The sequence below is a fragment of the Copadichromis virginalis genome, linkage group LG9 (assembly GCF_057382275.1).
Source record: "Copadichromis virginalis isolate Kocher_CV1m ecotype Utaka linkage group LG9, C_Virginalis_male_GT1.1, whole genome shotgun sequence".
NCBI lineage: Eukaryota > Metazoa > Chordata > Actinopteri > Cichliformes > Cichlidae > Copadichromis > Copadichromis virginalis.
This window is the reverse complement of record NC_140626.1, coordinates 28,322,133-28,337,643: the sequence shown is the minus strand read 5'-3', so window position 1 is coordinate 28,337,643 and position 15,511 is coordinate 28,322,133. Positions and strand designations below refer to the sequence as shown.

General features: G+C 40.6%; 1 protein-coding gene and 1 long non-coding RNA gene across 3 annotated transcripts in view; one reads left to right on the top strand and one right to left on the bottom strand.

Moving 5' to 3' along the window:
* Positions 1–15,511, top strand: part of cntnap2a (contactin associated protein 2a) — a 403,255-nt gene that overhangs the window by 292,310 nt on the left and 95,434 nt on the right. The window lies entirely within an intron of this gene.
* LOC146702093 (uncharacterized) lies at positions 6,245–9,859 on the bottom strand. Its single transcript, XR_014922281.1, has 2 exons — positions 6,523–9,859; positions 6,245–6,446 (listed from the first exon to the last, which is right to left on the bottom strand). It is a non-coding gene; the product is annotated as an uncharacterized LOC146702093 (long non-coding RNA).

Below are 15,511 nucleotides of genomic sequence, written 5' to 3'. Positions count from 1 at the left end.
CTTTATAAACCATAAAGTAACTGCAAAGGCAGCTGCAAAGCATCAGTATCATACCAAATCGAAATAGGTCACATTAAAAAAAAATAATTCCCAAACAGCGTATTTGTCACTTCTACTTACTCAGGGGTTTTCCTGCCTTTAGGCAATACTGAGCACTTCAACAAAAGCCAGTTGGGGTGTGTTGCCTTATGTGACAGAAATTTCACTTCCGTTTGGCTTCTTAGAAAAAAAATATTCAGTAACATTTTCTTAGCTACCATTGTAAACTAAGAAAATATTACGGTGTGTGCATGCGTGTGTGCATGTGTGTGTGTGTGTGAGAGAGAGAGCTTATTAAAAACCATAACAATACTTTGCTTCCCTAGTGCTCTTTATTGCAGAGTTGTATCCAGCAAAGATTCCTCGCCCTATGCTGTTGTCATAACAGATAAAAATAACAACCCAAACCACTAAAAAATTGCCGAACTGCTCTGGCTACAAGAGAGTAGTAGTAATACTCAATAGTAATAGTAATGCATGTTCCCCCAGTTGGAAAAAACTTGGCTACCACAAGTGGGGAACTGCCTTCAACTGAAAAATCATCATAAAGGTAGAAATACATTGGAGTTCCCGACTGAAGATGATAGAAAAATAACTAGATGGAGTCGTGTCCTGTAGCTAGATAAATAGACCAGGTACACTGCTTTATACTTTGTACCCATATGGCATGACATGAAATGCTAAAGTGAATGAAAAAGCTAAGATGAAACTCAGCTTGAACTTCACAGGTTCATTTTCAGCCAGCCCTGTAGGCATGTACACGGAGTGGATGAGAATATAACTTGACCTTGCGAGTGATCACTTTGGACATTTTGACCAAAATACAGATACCCTATTTCACTTAGCCAGCTTTGCCAGTAGTATTTGAGCACCAATTATCTTGTGGCTATTCATAGTTCTCAGTCATGTGAAAAGGTGCAGAGTCCTGGAGGGCAAAGCACTGTTACAAGATGCTGGCCAGCACTGGACACTAAAGTAGAGCTGCAGCACAGACATGTTGAGGGTCCATCTGCTGTGTCACAGATATTTAGATCACTTCAAAAGAGAAAGAAATGGCGAGCTTTGAGCACTTTTAAATATTACATCGCCTGCCACATTATTTTAATGTCCAAAGACAACCTAAAACAGCGTCTGCCAGAGCTCCATTTTAGTGGTGTGTTTCTATCTTGAGGAGAATCCATCCTAAACATATTCACAGTTTTATGTATGGATCTTATGGGAGATGAAGGACAAGAAATTCTTTGTTGTCAAAGAAATGTTAAATGCTAAAACCACTGCTGCAAATCAGTTAACATTATAACTGTCGTGTAGTAGAGCATGAATGATTTCACAATTAAAGAAATGTAGAGAGTATTCTAGGTCAGTAGTAACATTTTGATCAACTTTACATAATTTAATAACAATCATAAGATATTATCTTGTAGTGAGCAGGAAGTGGACACGAGGGCTGTTCGATATAATGATATATATCGGATGACGATATAAAAACGTCTATCGTTTCGTTTTACGCTATCGTTTGTTTCGTGGTGTCGTAAAATAAACCGTTTACAGCAATATTTTTTCATCGTTTTGATGGTCACTGTAGTGGCTATATTAATTTCTTAAAGTTCTCTCTTTCTCTTATATTTAATAAAACCACACTATGGACGGACAAGCGCCTGTTTTTACGTGTTGTCGTTAGCAACAATGACGGTAAAACCATCGCGTGGCTCCGCTGTCCGCTTGTTTGTTTTCCACGTAAACCTTTCACAATAAAGGTTTGCCATACAACAGCAGTTGTATGGCAAACCTGGCAGAATTATTGGAATAAGTCTGCCAGAGATTAGTAATATCTTCCCCACTCGCTGTCTGAGACGGGTGCACAGTGTTCTGTGGGACCAACATCACCCTGCGCGCCACCTTTTTCCACCTGCTGCCCTCAGGGAGAAGGTACAGGTCTATACAGAATCAGAATCAGAATCAGAATGGGGTTTATTGCCAGATGTTGAGGTTTACAACATTAGGAAATTGCTGCGGTGCTTCAGTGCAAACATAGTGTCATAAATAGCACTTAAATAGACATGAAAAAAAAAATAAAAGTAAGAATAAGAATTAAAAGTGCTATGTAGAAAGATATGTGCATGGGATATACATGAGATATATACATGAGAATAAGAATTATGAGTGCTACGTAGAAAGATATATACATGAGTGCAGGTGGTGATCAGTGCCAAACATGAAATGATGCAGTGACACAGGCCAGAACATCCAGACTGGCCAACAGCCTGTATCCACAGGCTGTGAGGCTCCTGAACTCTCTGCCCCCCTCTCACGGACAATAACCATATCCAACTTCTTAATAGCACTGAACTTACTTGTCAGGTTCTCATGTTGTTGCTAAGGATTGTCTTATTGCACTGGAGTCACACTGGGTTAAATATTTACACTTGGGTTTTAAGGGGTATTTATTATTTTCTTCATTATTTTATTTACGGGTTGTACGGAAGCCCCAAATGCAATTTCATTGTTCTCTGACAATGACAATAAATAAATAAATACTAAATACTAATATACTAAAATACATGTGAGTGAACAACAGACATTTTAGCTTAACAATTATGGTGAAAAAAGAAAACCATCTGTTTATCCTTTTAGGTTTTTTTCATATAAGAATGTAATGGAAAAAATATGAAAGACAAGAAAGACACTGCATTATATTTTATATGTTTTAAAATCCGTGTTTATCATGTTGTCATATCTTTTAAAGATGCTTGGAGACATAATATCTATATCTCATAATAGCCAATTAATTGATTACACATTCACATTCCTGCACATTTCTCTTAAAGTTGGGGACACATTTCTGGCGTGTACGTTTGTGGATTTGCATGTGCATTGGCTGATTGATTTGTTTTCTTTCTTCTCTCAGAAAAACAACAAACAGAAGATGTCCCCTATAATTTTAGCTTTGGTACCTTTTGAATATATAATTTAATGCTCCAGCCGATTTTGTTTTCTTTGTGTCTAATTGTTTTACGCGTTTTAATTATGTCCCTTGAGTTAAAAACCCCAAATCAGGCCGGTCATTAAAGAGACACTTGATCCGATGAAAGCATTTTTTTTAAAAGATCAAAACAAACGCTGTGTCTCTTGGCTTGTGAGGTGTCTCCACAAGCATTTGTATGTTCTGAACCTCACTTACGTGGGCCCATGCGCAAGCCTGAAAATGAAACTAAACTTTATGAAAACAAATCAGAAATCCATAACCCTGTCTGCAGTCTAGTTGTGTGCAACCATTTGGGTTTTTTGTGTTACATCTTTCACATAAACCAAAGAGAAGGAGTCATTTTCTCTCAGGGTACTCTATCTCAAAAAAAATGTGTTGCGAATGGTTCATATTTCATCCTTTTAAAACTCATTCACTGTTTGCTCACCCACGGATGGTTTTGAAACATGTGCTGGTAGTTTTGAGGATTGTGGTTTTTTTATGTTGCTTCTTTCTTTTTTTTTATCCACACCTTGGTAGGCACTTTGTCAAAACCCCCCCTGAGAAAATCCTGCAAATAAAGAATCCCGACACTCTTTAGTGTTTCCATAGTCCCGCAGGGCAATTGATTTGCTTTAAGGTCAAAGAACCCCAGTAATGTTATGCAACAATAACAGAAACCTGGGCAGCGGCTTTGAAATTAATACCTTCATAGAAAACAAGCAGCAGATGCTGTTTGTGATTGTTAATGGAGGAAGGGGATGGTCCTAAAGTTCTCTATTTTTTTTGTCTCTTTGGTTTTCTTTTGAGCTATTTGTTCACAAAATAGTCATGTGGTTGTGTGCCAGGCTAATGTGGGATAGAGAGAAAACACGAGAGACAAAGAGGAAGACAAGGCAAGTTGGATGGTGCTGTGATACTCATTAACCCATTAGATGGAGTAACAGCTGGACACCCACAACCATCTGCAGCTTGTTTCCTCTCTAAACAAGACTGCTTAACCTGATCTCTCTCTTACACTTACACACACACACACACACACACACACACGTGCGCACACTCTTTATAGTCTCACACACATTCACATACCATCTCGCTCTCTCTTTTTTCCCCACATTCAAGACTGATCTATGAGCATCTCCCTCCTTCCCTGTCACGCACACACATTAACACACAAACACCGTGAACCTTCCCGCCCCCACAAGTTCTTAATTTTCCAGCTGTGTAGGCAAGCAGCGGTGGGCAGTTTGTCCCCCTGACAAGGGTCACAGACCCAGGAGAGAGAGAGCTCTCTTTCTTTCCACTGACTGCTTGGATGACTGGAGCGCAGGCAGCGAGATAAACACTTGAAGCAGGAGAGGGGGCGAGAGGGAGTAAGGGAGACTCACAGGGCGGGAGGGAGGAGGAAATGGTGTGCAGATGGGTGGGATTGAGGGAGTGTGGCACACAGAGCGGAGGCATGAGAAAGCGTGATGAGATGAGGAAGGTAAGTGGGAGGAGGAAGGGGAAGGATTGAGGCAGGTCAGAGTGGCAGCTTGGAGGGTGGAGGTGAGGATGAGAGCAGGGGATCGTTGTGTGTGTGGGAGGGGTTCCAGTGAACCACAGCATGATGGATCACGATGTTAGCGGATAAGACGGGTGTTGAGAGGGGGCAGGCTTGGCTTGTCAAGAGCAGCTTTTGTCAGAAAGCAACGTACAGGCGCACGCGCGCACACACACAGTCACATCAGCACCATAGGAAGAGGAGTATGGCTGCAGAGAGACAGAAGACAGAGAGGCAGAGAAAGGCCACACATGCATAGTCCTTTCTGATTTATGTAGCACCGTGAAAGGCAATTTATATGTCTAACACACTAAAAGGATTCCAAGATTTCAACCTGCCTTTTATGCAGATGCGCTCCATTGCTCAAGAAAGTGCTCTACTTGCAGTTCTGTCCCTTTCTCTCTCTCTCTCTCTCCCCCCAACACACACACGTTTGTACATACACACACTAACACACAGATCATTGACCCGGCCAAGGTGGGCGCCATTTTCAATTTGGAGTTTCATTCTGTTGGTCCCAGAGTGTTGCATTGCAGTGGGTCCTCTCTACATACTTTTCCCCAGACCTTGACTTGCCCAAATCGTATTAAAAGAGCTTAGACGAAGGACGATTAAGACAGCCAATGACTTAAGGCAGTGTTATAACTTTAGCAAAGGATAAAAACGTATGTCTGCTATTTGAACTTGAGAAGGTGGAATGGATTTGACAGCCCTGTGTTGAGTTATAAAACCAGTAGGTATATTCAAACCATTTGATCTTGGATGTATTAGAATTAGTAGTAGTAGTGCTGATATCAGTTGTAAAGTTGGCTTTAGCAGATCAGTATACGCTCACTGGCTACTTTGTTAGGTACACCTGTTCAACTGCGTAATGCAAATATGTAATCGTCCTATCCCATGGCAGTAACCCAGTGCATTTAGACATGCAGACATTGTCAAGACAACCTGGTCAAGTTCAAATTGAGCATCAGAATGAGGAAGAAAGCTTTCTGAGCACAATTGGGAGTTCTTAGTAACAACTGAGCATCCTATAAATACTACAGCCTACCTGTGTGTTGTTCCTGATCATGTCCATTGTACATTGTGACCCATCTTCTGATGGCTTTTTCCAGGAGGATAATGCGCTATGTCAAAAAAGATTATTTCAGATACGGGGCAAAATCTCCAAGATATGTTTCCAGCAACTTGTTCAATCTATGCGATTCAGAATTAAGGTAGTTATGAAGGTTAAAGGAGATCTAACCCAATATCAGCAAGGTGTACCTGAAGTGAAGTGGCCTGTGAGTGTATATGAGTGGCTCTCAAACAGTTCTTTTTTTAATGGAAGTAGAGAAACTGCATCAGGGATGTTGAAAAAAAGGGGAAAAATATGGTTTAAATAAAATATATAAGGCTTCCAGTGATGCCACTGGTAATGGATTGGCTAAGGGTTTAAATAGTAATTCTGTGTGAGCGTCAGTGGAGCATTTGCAGAATTTACAGCATTTACAAGACTACATCAGACTGACCAAAGACCTGTGCTATTTACTAAAAGGCCCTTTGGGTTGTAACATTGGTCTTTGAGCTGTAACATTTGTATTAATAGTGAGATTCTAGTTGAAATAACAAGACACTATCTGATTTAATTTAGGTTGGTTTACAGTCCTGAAGGAATTATGTCACGTTGGTGGAATGGATTCAGATGCAGACTGAGAAAGCACAGTTCAACAATACTTTATTAATCACACTGGTGCGAAATGTACACGTGAAGGGGGGGGACTCCAGGGTTCCGGGGATCAATAGGCTGGGGAAACACACTTCTTCGCACTTGCTCCGCTGCTTGTCCAAACAATCTCCACACAAGCTGCCCACTCACACTCACGGGGTCCAGGGGTCACAAAAGGGCTGATCCAGGTAAACCTATTAACACAGACGAGGGTAAGTCGGAGGCAAGCACGGGAACAACAGAATCGCAATGAAGCCAGGCAATACTAACGAGAGTTACTCAATATTCCAGCGACAAGTAGCTCAGAGCCCCTGTCTTAAGAAGAGCTGCAAATCACCGGAGATCAGCTGCAGGTGCGTGGGCCAAGGGCGGGAGCCCAATCAGAGCTCCGCCCAGGCAGACAGGTAGGAGAGAGAGAGAGAGAGAGAGAGAGAGAGAGCAAGGTGAGGGGAGCAGAGAGAGAGTAAAACAACAAACACTTGTGGCCACACTGGGCTGTCCGGGGAGGCACAGGGACCATGACAAATTATGTGTGAGCTGTAGCCTTAAAACAAGTTTTGCATCACAAGGATTTAACCATGAAGTACTTGACTACAAACAGCTGTTTTATCCAGCTGTGTATTGTTTCAACATTATTTCATGCACCAAAGAGTGCTTAAAATGTAGTAAGTACTAAAGAAAAGTAGGAAGTGAGAAAGAAACTGGCAGACTGAGAGGCACAAAAACAAAAAACCCTTTTATAACAGCACAGCAGGTCAAGAAGCTTCTCCAGGAGTAGGTTTGCTCGTTCCCTTGTGGATCAAAACATATTGCAGATGCACAGGGGATTGACCACAAGGTGCAAACTACTGGCAAGTTTCAAAAACGGAAAAGTCAGGCATTTACCTCAACATTGTAGTCATTATAGTAACAAAACAAAATTCAGCTTTGGAAATAAGAGAGGCTGTAGAATCTGGAGGGGTGGAGATCTGAGGAGAAGAGGAGTGAAAGTCAGTAAAATAAAAAACAGAATACAGTTTTGTGAATGAGGGAGACAGTGTGTAACAGTGAAAATGAAAGGAGTAGAGGTAGTAAAGATGTGCAAGTTTAAATACCTGGGGTCAACCATCCAAAACAACAGACAGTCGAGCATGTGGAGTGGGAGGAAACAAGTGTCAGGGGTAATTTGTGGCATAAAGATATAAGCAGGAGTGAAAGGGATGGTTTACGAGACTGAAGTAGTATCTGCTATGATGTATGGTGTCAAGACAGCAAGACTGACAATAGACAGGAGGCCAAGCTGGAGGTGGCAGAGCTGAAGATGTTAAGATTTCCACTGGGAGTGACCGGGGACGACAGGATTCAAAACAAGGACAACGAGAAGAATTTTGGAGACAAAGAGAGGCTGAAATGGTTTGGACATGTGTTGAGGAGAGATAGTGGATAGATTTGACAAAGGATGTTCAAGATGGAGCTGCCAGGCAGAAGGAGGAAGACCTCAGGCAAGATTCATGGAAATGGTGAAGGTGGACATTCAGAAGGTTGGTGTGATAGAGGAGGATGCTAGGGATAGGGTGAGGCAGATGATCCGCTGAAGGGAGCAACCAAAAGAAGAGGAAACCTAACAAAAGAGAAGAAGGAGGAAAAAAAGAATTTGTCCATGTACACATCTGGACTTTTCAGTCAGCACCTAAATCAGAAAAAATAATGAGCCAACAGTGTGTACGCACTTGAGAAATCATGTGAAGAGTAACAGAACTAACAAGGATACCTGCGTCACTGGGAGCAGGACATAGTTGTCCTGACTACCAAGCTGCTGTTTCTACCATGACTAAACATCTCCGACTCTCTATGGCATCAAGTGTTCATCTGTCTGTTGATTTTCTAGACTCAACCTAACTAAAAAAAGGTTGGCCCTTTCATTATTCTTCCTTCAAACTTACTTTTTACAAGCCCCTGAGGTTTTGAATTATGAAAATTGAGTTTGAGGCTCCGTCAGTTTGGGGCTGCTTCTCTCAACCCAGACTAATCCCATCTAATTACAGAAGAAAAGAGTTTGATGTCATTTGTGAGCACTCCTTTAGATATACAGGCCTGTGTCAAGCAAGTCGAGCAGCGCAGTTCATAAATTGGGACTCCAACAAGAGTGCTTTACCACCTGATGTCCAAATGACTTCCTCAGAGGATACCCAGAGGAACCCACGTCAGACCACAAAGTGGATGCTGAATTCATAACATTAAATGTGTTCAACAAGCAGAGAGAAGAGAAAGAGCAGAGAATGAAATACCAAGCAATTCACGGGGTTTAATACAAACAAAGTCTTTCAAAGTCTGGTCATAAATTAAAATGCTCCCTCTAATGACCTCAGCTTTTTATGCACAGCACACCCAGGTGCTCTACAGTCCTTGAACTCTAAATTTTCTGCAGCCCCTAAAATTATCAGGAAAACCATAACTTTTGTAAGCACTCATTGGAACATGCTTGACAATAGGGCTTGTTTGACTTGAAAAGCAAAATTTTGGCGACTAAACAGTACGGTCGAGGTATTCAGGGATTGTAGGCACTGCATATTTTGATTAGTGTTTACTGTATATTTAGTCACATGGCACTCATAAGTACAATGCTAACCAAATATGTCTATCCATTTTTCAGTCCTTTAATGGTAAAAAAAAAAAAAAAGAAAACACTAAATGACAATAATAAAGTTTTTCTTTCAATAAAAGCCTCTTCTTACTGTGTCCATTGATTTCTCCTGTTTATGTTTCCCTTTAGACATATATTTGTTCTTCCCATCTCCATTTGCGTCTCACTGCCTCATTGTCTCTGTCATTGCCTTACAATTGGAGCACCCATTCCTGGCACAAAGTCAGCCATTCACAACTGCAGGAACTGAAGAAACTGAGGAAAATGACTGTGAGGTTATTTTCTTTATATGCGTTTACTTTTACTTTTATTGTAATTCGAGTAGGGACCTTCAACTTCTCACTAAGAGAGTGTATTGCTTTGTACATGGCAGTTTTTGTGACTTGTGGGGTGGAAAATAGCACACCATCACAACACTGTGAGAAATATTACAGCCGGAGACTCCAAGACGCCGTGTCGCTCTCCATCCGTTCTGCTTCGATGTGAAGCCATGGCTTTTTTTATTGTCCTTGTTGTCGGCAACATTGCACAATTACAACAGGCACCATAACGGGACTTGATGTTGTCACTAAGCTTTCATCCATTTCAAAAGGTGCTCTAGCTGTGTCTGTGCGGGATTGTTTGCGTTTGTAAAGAGTCGCCCAAAGACAAAAGCGGTTGGACGAGTCAAACAAGAAAGGGAAGGTGAAGATAGACTGGAAGTGCGAAACAGGGGAAGACAAGGAACATGAAAGGTTGCAGAAGTATGTGTTATTAGATTTCTCCATTGATAACTCCTGCAGTGCACCTTAGCAGGAGGTACCAAGGGAGGCTACTGATCTTTCTGCAAAACTCCAACAGACTACTCCTTCCAAGGCATTTATAGAATTATAATCCATTTTCAGTGTGCACTAGAAGACTTATACCATGGTGGGCTGTAAACTGAGATTAGATTCACAGCATGATATTGAGGCACCTCTGTGCATGCAAATATAGATGGGATGTTAGCAGAATCTCATCTTCTGTGTCAACACCTTAAAAGGACACGACATATGATGTCCTTGAGAGGACCATAGACTGTAGGACGCAAGTGCACCTCATTGCTAAATGAAGACTTGCTTTAGCTTAATTGCAAGTTCCCTGTGTGGACAGAACTAATCAGAGCAGTCTTCATTCACTTGCTGAGTCAGAAACCAAGGAAGAAGACGTAGCACAAAAGCGATATGGTGGTTTGTTTTTCTCCAGATTTGGGGGACGACAAAGGCTACATGTGAACAAGCTTTTAAAATAGCATGGCCCTGTCAGCCTTTTTCTGATTTGTTCTTGGAATGCAGATTTGCAAAGGAAGCAGCCCCTGAAATGAAACACAGCAAGTACGTTGAGTGTGTGTGATTGTACAGCAGCTTGTGTGCATGCCTAATATAAGAGTACCCCAGAGTTTATCTGTTTGAGTATGCAGTAGCAGTGTCTGTGTTACCGTAAAAGGGTACTTGTCTGTGGCTCCCAGCTTGCCTTGGGCCATCCTGTGGTGTTTAAATTTGTGTATCATCTGTCATTTAGCCTTCTATCCCTGTGCCTCTGAAAGCCTACTGCCTCTTCGGTGCTTACCGCCCCACAATGTTTCCAATACAATAACTCAGGCAAGCTAACAGGATCACATAACGTAGCATGACTATTGTGAACGCCAACGGTGGAATTCACTTTGTTGCTCAGCCTTTCTGTATCTGCCGTATCTGCTTTTCTCTCCGTTTGCGGGTGTTGTTCAAAACCCAAGCTTTGGTCTATGTCGTGCTCCCTTTAAATGCTTTCTCTGGTTCAGAATAACAGAAAATTTGGAGATGTTCTTAAATCTTGTTTCTTTATGTAAATGTTTCATATTTGACCTACGCATCAGTGGGTACAGCTGAGTAACTTTCACAAAAGTTTGAATTTTTAAACCTTAGAGGACGCTATTAAAGGTGCCATGGGTAGTCTGGAGTTAAGGGGATAATTTTCTACCTTAGCAATTCTCAGTTGGTCACATCAAAGGACCATTTTTTAAAAAGTTGCTTGCACATTAATTAGAACTGTCTTGTGTAGGAAAAAAGCACTAATTGGCCTAATGGGGCACTTTGGTACGTCGGTCAAGCATAATATCCATTTTACCAGTCATAATAATAGTTGAAAAATTATGCAGACAGATGGATCTTGTTTCTACTTTCTTTCTGTTACCTCTTATGATTCTACAATTGATTGTTAAGTGAAACTTATCTGGAATTTGTTATTCTCCCACCCATTTGTACATAAAAAAACACATTAACGCGTGCCGCTCAGATTGGTCACCCACAGTGCAATCAGTGCCCTCCAGTGTTACTTCAGGAAACATTAGACTGTGGTTTACAAAAAAGGCCGGAGAAACATTTACCGCTGTCAGTCGAAGCTTTTAACTCCTCATCAAAGGCAGCTCTTTGAATGGCTTTCATCATTTTATATTCATAACCTTCCCTTTGATTTGGCGATGCTGAATGGTTTCCACAGATTTCACTGATCATTAATTTGAGGGCAGTCAGAATTTATTCTGAGCAGGAGAGGACAGAATGCTCTTGATGGCGTCAGATGTATTGTGAGCCATTATGCAGGCATGATATGAGTTGTGTTGACCAGGACCTTGCTTTTTTTATGGATAGATTTGACTGAAGAATTCCTATTTCTTCTTGGAAACGATAGCTTAACTGCACAGTTTGTCATTAGAGGCCTGTGATGAATGGCATGACGCCGAGAATTGAAATAGCACTCTCACTTTTTATCTCTTATGGTTAGCTCTGGTTTCTGGTGGGGTTTAGCTTCTGTGGAGTTTCAAGGAAGAGAATGCCAGCCGAGCAGACAATCATGCCCACGTTGTCACCCCCAAGGCCTCATGCTTCATCTCAATAAGCCCCTGTCTCCCCCCAGCTCCAAAGCAGTTTGAAATAGCATTTGGGATTTGGGTGGTATGTGAAGGTGCGTGGGAGTGTGTGTATGTGTGTGTTCCTTAATAGAAACCAAGGCAAAGTGAGAGGTCATGTTTCATACTGTCAGCTGGACTGCGGAGGAAGATCGAGAATAGAATGAAGGAGGGAGAAAGAAAGCAGAAAATAAGGAGTGAAGTTGTGGATAGAAAAAAAACAGACTAAGAATTTTAATCAGACTGAGAAGCAAAGGGAGAGAAATGCTGAAAATAGAGAAAGTCTGAGGCAGAAAGACTGAAAGCTAATGTTCATAGGTGTTCCCTGTTGTGAAACATCAGCTTTACTCCCTGTAAAGAAACAGGCCAGTGAAACAAGAAGAAAAAGGAAGATATAGAGGTCAAGAGGGAGAAAGCGAGCAATGCATTTGGATAATAAGGATTCGCATGAAAGATTTAAGAGCTTGTTTGTTTTGGGGGTTTTTTGTTCCTGTGTTCCTGTGAATCTTTCTAGTATACTCTCAGCTGAAATTACAAGGCCTCATTAGTGTGGAGATTACAAAAAGAATTTTCCACAGAGTCTAAACATAAGATGTACCACTTGCGTGTTGTGCTGAGCCTTATTAGTAACAAATCTGCCATATAATTTATTTTAATGTTTCTCTTTTCTTATATGTTCTCACACTCTGCTTGCTCTCTATCCCTCTTTCACTCTTTCCCACTCCTTTACATTATTCCTGTTCACGGTTTGCTGCCAACATTCGTGAAGGTCATGACAGTCCATCACCTTTGATTGCAAACACGTCTTGCAAAACACTCTCAGTGCGTGTAAATTAAGATTTCTCTGTTTTATCAGCAAGGTGTATATTATGCTGTGAAAAAAGTCTTTGCCCCCTTGCTGATTTCTTAGTTTTTAGTATGTTTGTCATGCTTAGATGATCACCAAACAAATTGTAATGTTCTACTAAGATACCTGAGTAAGTACAGAATGCAGTTATTAAATGATTTCATTTATCAAGGGAAACAGTTTTTCAAATGAATCTGGCAATATATGACAAAGTAATTACCCACTAAACCTACAGTAATAGCTGGTTGTGCCACCTTTGGCAGAAAGAACTGGAATCAAACATTTGCAATAACTGGCAATGATTCATTCACATCACTGTGGAGGAATTTTGGCACACTCTCTTTTGCAGACTTGTGCTATTTAAGCCACTTTGGAGGATTTTTGATCACAAATGGCCTGTTTAAGGTCATTCCACAGCATCTCCATCAAGCAACTAAAACCTTCATTTTGTTTTTGTGAACCATTCAGAGGATTTGCTGATGTCTTTCAGATCACTGTCCTGCTTCATGATTCAAATATGTGTGTGCTTCAGGGTTCAAATTGATGGCCAGGCATTGTCCTTTGGGCGAACCATTGTTTTATGTTTGTTTTTTCAGTAGTGGTATTCCCCTTCAATGCCATTTTTGCCCAGTCTGGGTTTTTTTGTTGTTGTTGTTTTTTTTTACTGTTTTTACCTTAACTGAGACAAGTAAGGCCTGCAGTTCTTTAGATGTTGTTCTGGGTTCTGGATGAATCATTGCTGTGCTCTTTGAGTAATTTTAATAGGCTGGCAACTCCTGGGAAGCTTCACCACTGTTCCATGTTTTCTCCATTTGTGGATAATGGCTCTCACCATGGTTCATAGACTCACAAAGCCTTAGAAATAGCTTTGTAACCCTTCCCAGACTGATAGATGTCAGTGACTTTGGTTCTCAGCTTTTTCTTTAGATCCTGTCACAATGTGTTGCTTTTTCAAACCTTTTAGCCCCCATCACTTTTAATTCAACAGGTGTGGCAGCTTTCTAAAAAGTGTGGTTAATCACATTTAATTTGTGTTTGGGTAACTTTTTCCCCAATGATAAAAGAAATCATCATTGAAAAACTACATTTTTTTTTATTCTGGTTATCTTTGACTCTTGTTTAATGATCTGAAACATATAACTGTGACAACTATGCAAAAGAAATAAGAAACCAGAGGGCAAGTAGTGCATTCATATGTATATGTGTACCATGTTTACATATCTTTGTGTTACTTTACTTGTGGGGACCAACAGCCCCTATGGGGACAAAATGCCTGTCCCTGTGAGTTTGAAGGCATTTTTTAAAACTGTGGTTTTAGTGCCACCTGTATTTTCTTGCAGGTGGCAACTAAATTTAAATCAAATTAAAATTTCAAACCTAATTACACGTTGAGCGTACTCTTATTTATCTAGAGGTTAAGATCGGTAAACCAAATCATGCTTTCAATCCTTGGACTAAAATAGAAGCCTTGAAATAAAAGTAAACTAATGCTTGTGGATATAGAATCCTGGACTCCACCTTTATAATAGCTTTTGGAATATACATAATAATATGTAACTGAATTCCACCCATAGTAATGTTTAACATTGGAGCAAAGCACAGTTAGAAATGCAGTACATTAGGCTGCAAACTTAGAAAAGCATACGTTTATGTCCCCAGAGAGCGATGGCTTCCAGTAGTAAACTGTTCTGATATCTGTTCTGATATCGGTTACCTGTTGTTTATTGATGATTCATGGACAGCCCGTTCGGCTAATTATTTTTTAGTTAATTAACTCCATTTTTATTCTCCATTACTGCCAGCTTTTGCACACACTGACACTCAATAGTTTCATGTCAATAACCATTTGCACTGCCAATAGGGTTTAACTCGATCACTGTCAGCTTTGTGCCCTGATGTCAATATCATGACTGCATTCATTTTGCTGTGCCTGTACATGCATTCATGCATGTATTCATTGATTAAAAGATGTTATATTACTTTCACAACAATGCTTCCACACTCCAAGGAGACCACTTGCACAGTGAATAGAACCTATCACTCATCAGCTGTAATATGTGGAAATGATATCCCTGGAATGACCTGTAGGAATTATGGCTATAGGTTTTTCATTTGGGAATGTTGGAGCTTCAGGACAGGACCGAACGTACTTTCAGCAGCCAGTGATCATGTTCCAACGAGAGATCATTCCACTCATCTTGTATTTCCCTCAAGCACTCAGAGAATTACATTTTCATTTTTGCTGCAAGCGTGTTGATGCATTGCTGTAATCCACCAAATGGCTCAAGTACATCCCACACAAGGAGAGTGCTGAGGCTGCCCCTAACCTGCTAACACTATAAAGCCATGATTAAAGAGTGACTATGGTTTATCATTACAGTGAGGTTCAGCATATGAGTTTAAAGATGGAACTGCATGTCAGCTATGTTTTTCAAAGTACCTATCAACAGTACAAAATATTCACTCACTGGACACTTTATTATTGTTACACTGCTAGTACTGGGTTAGGCCCTTTTTGCTTTCAAAACCTTAATAGCCTTAATAGTTCCTGGCATAGATTCAATAAGGTGTTGGAAACAGTACTTAGAGATTTTAGTTCACTTTGACATCAGATTTTCTGCAGATTTGTCAACTGCAAATACATGATGAGAATTCCCAGTTACACCACATAACAAAGGTGCTATTGTCCTGAGACCTAGTGACTGTGGAGGATGCATGGATACAATGATCTCACTGTTATGTTCATGAAACCAGTTTGAGATGATTTGAGCTTTGTGACATGTCACATTATTCTGCTAGAAGCAGGCATTAAAAGATGGGTACATTTTCATGATAAAGGGACAAACACGGTCTGCAACAGTACTCAGGTAGGTTGTGGTATTTAAAC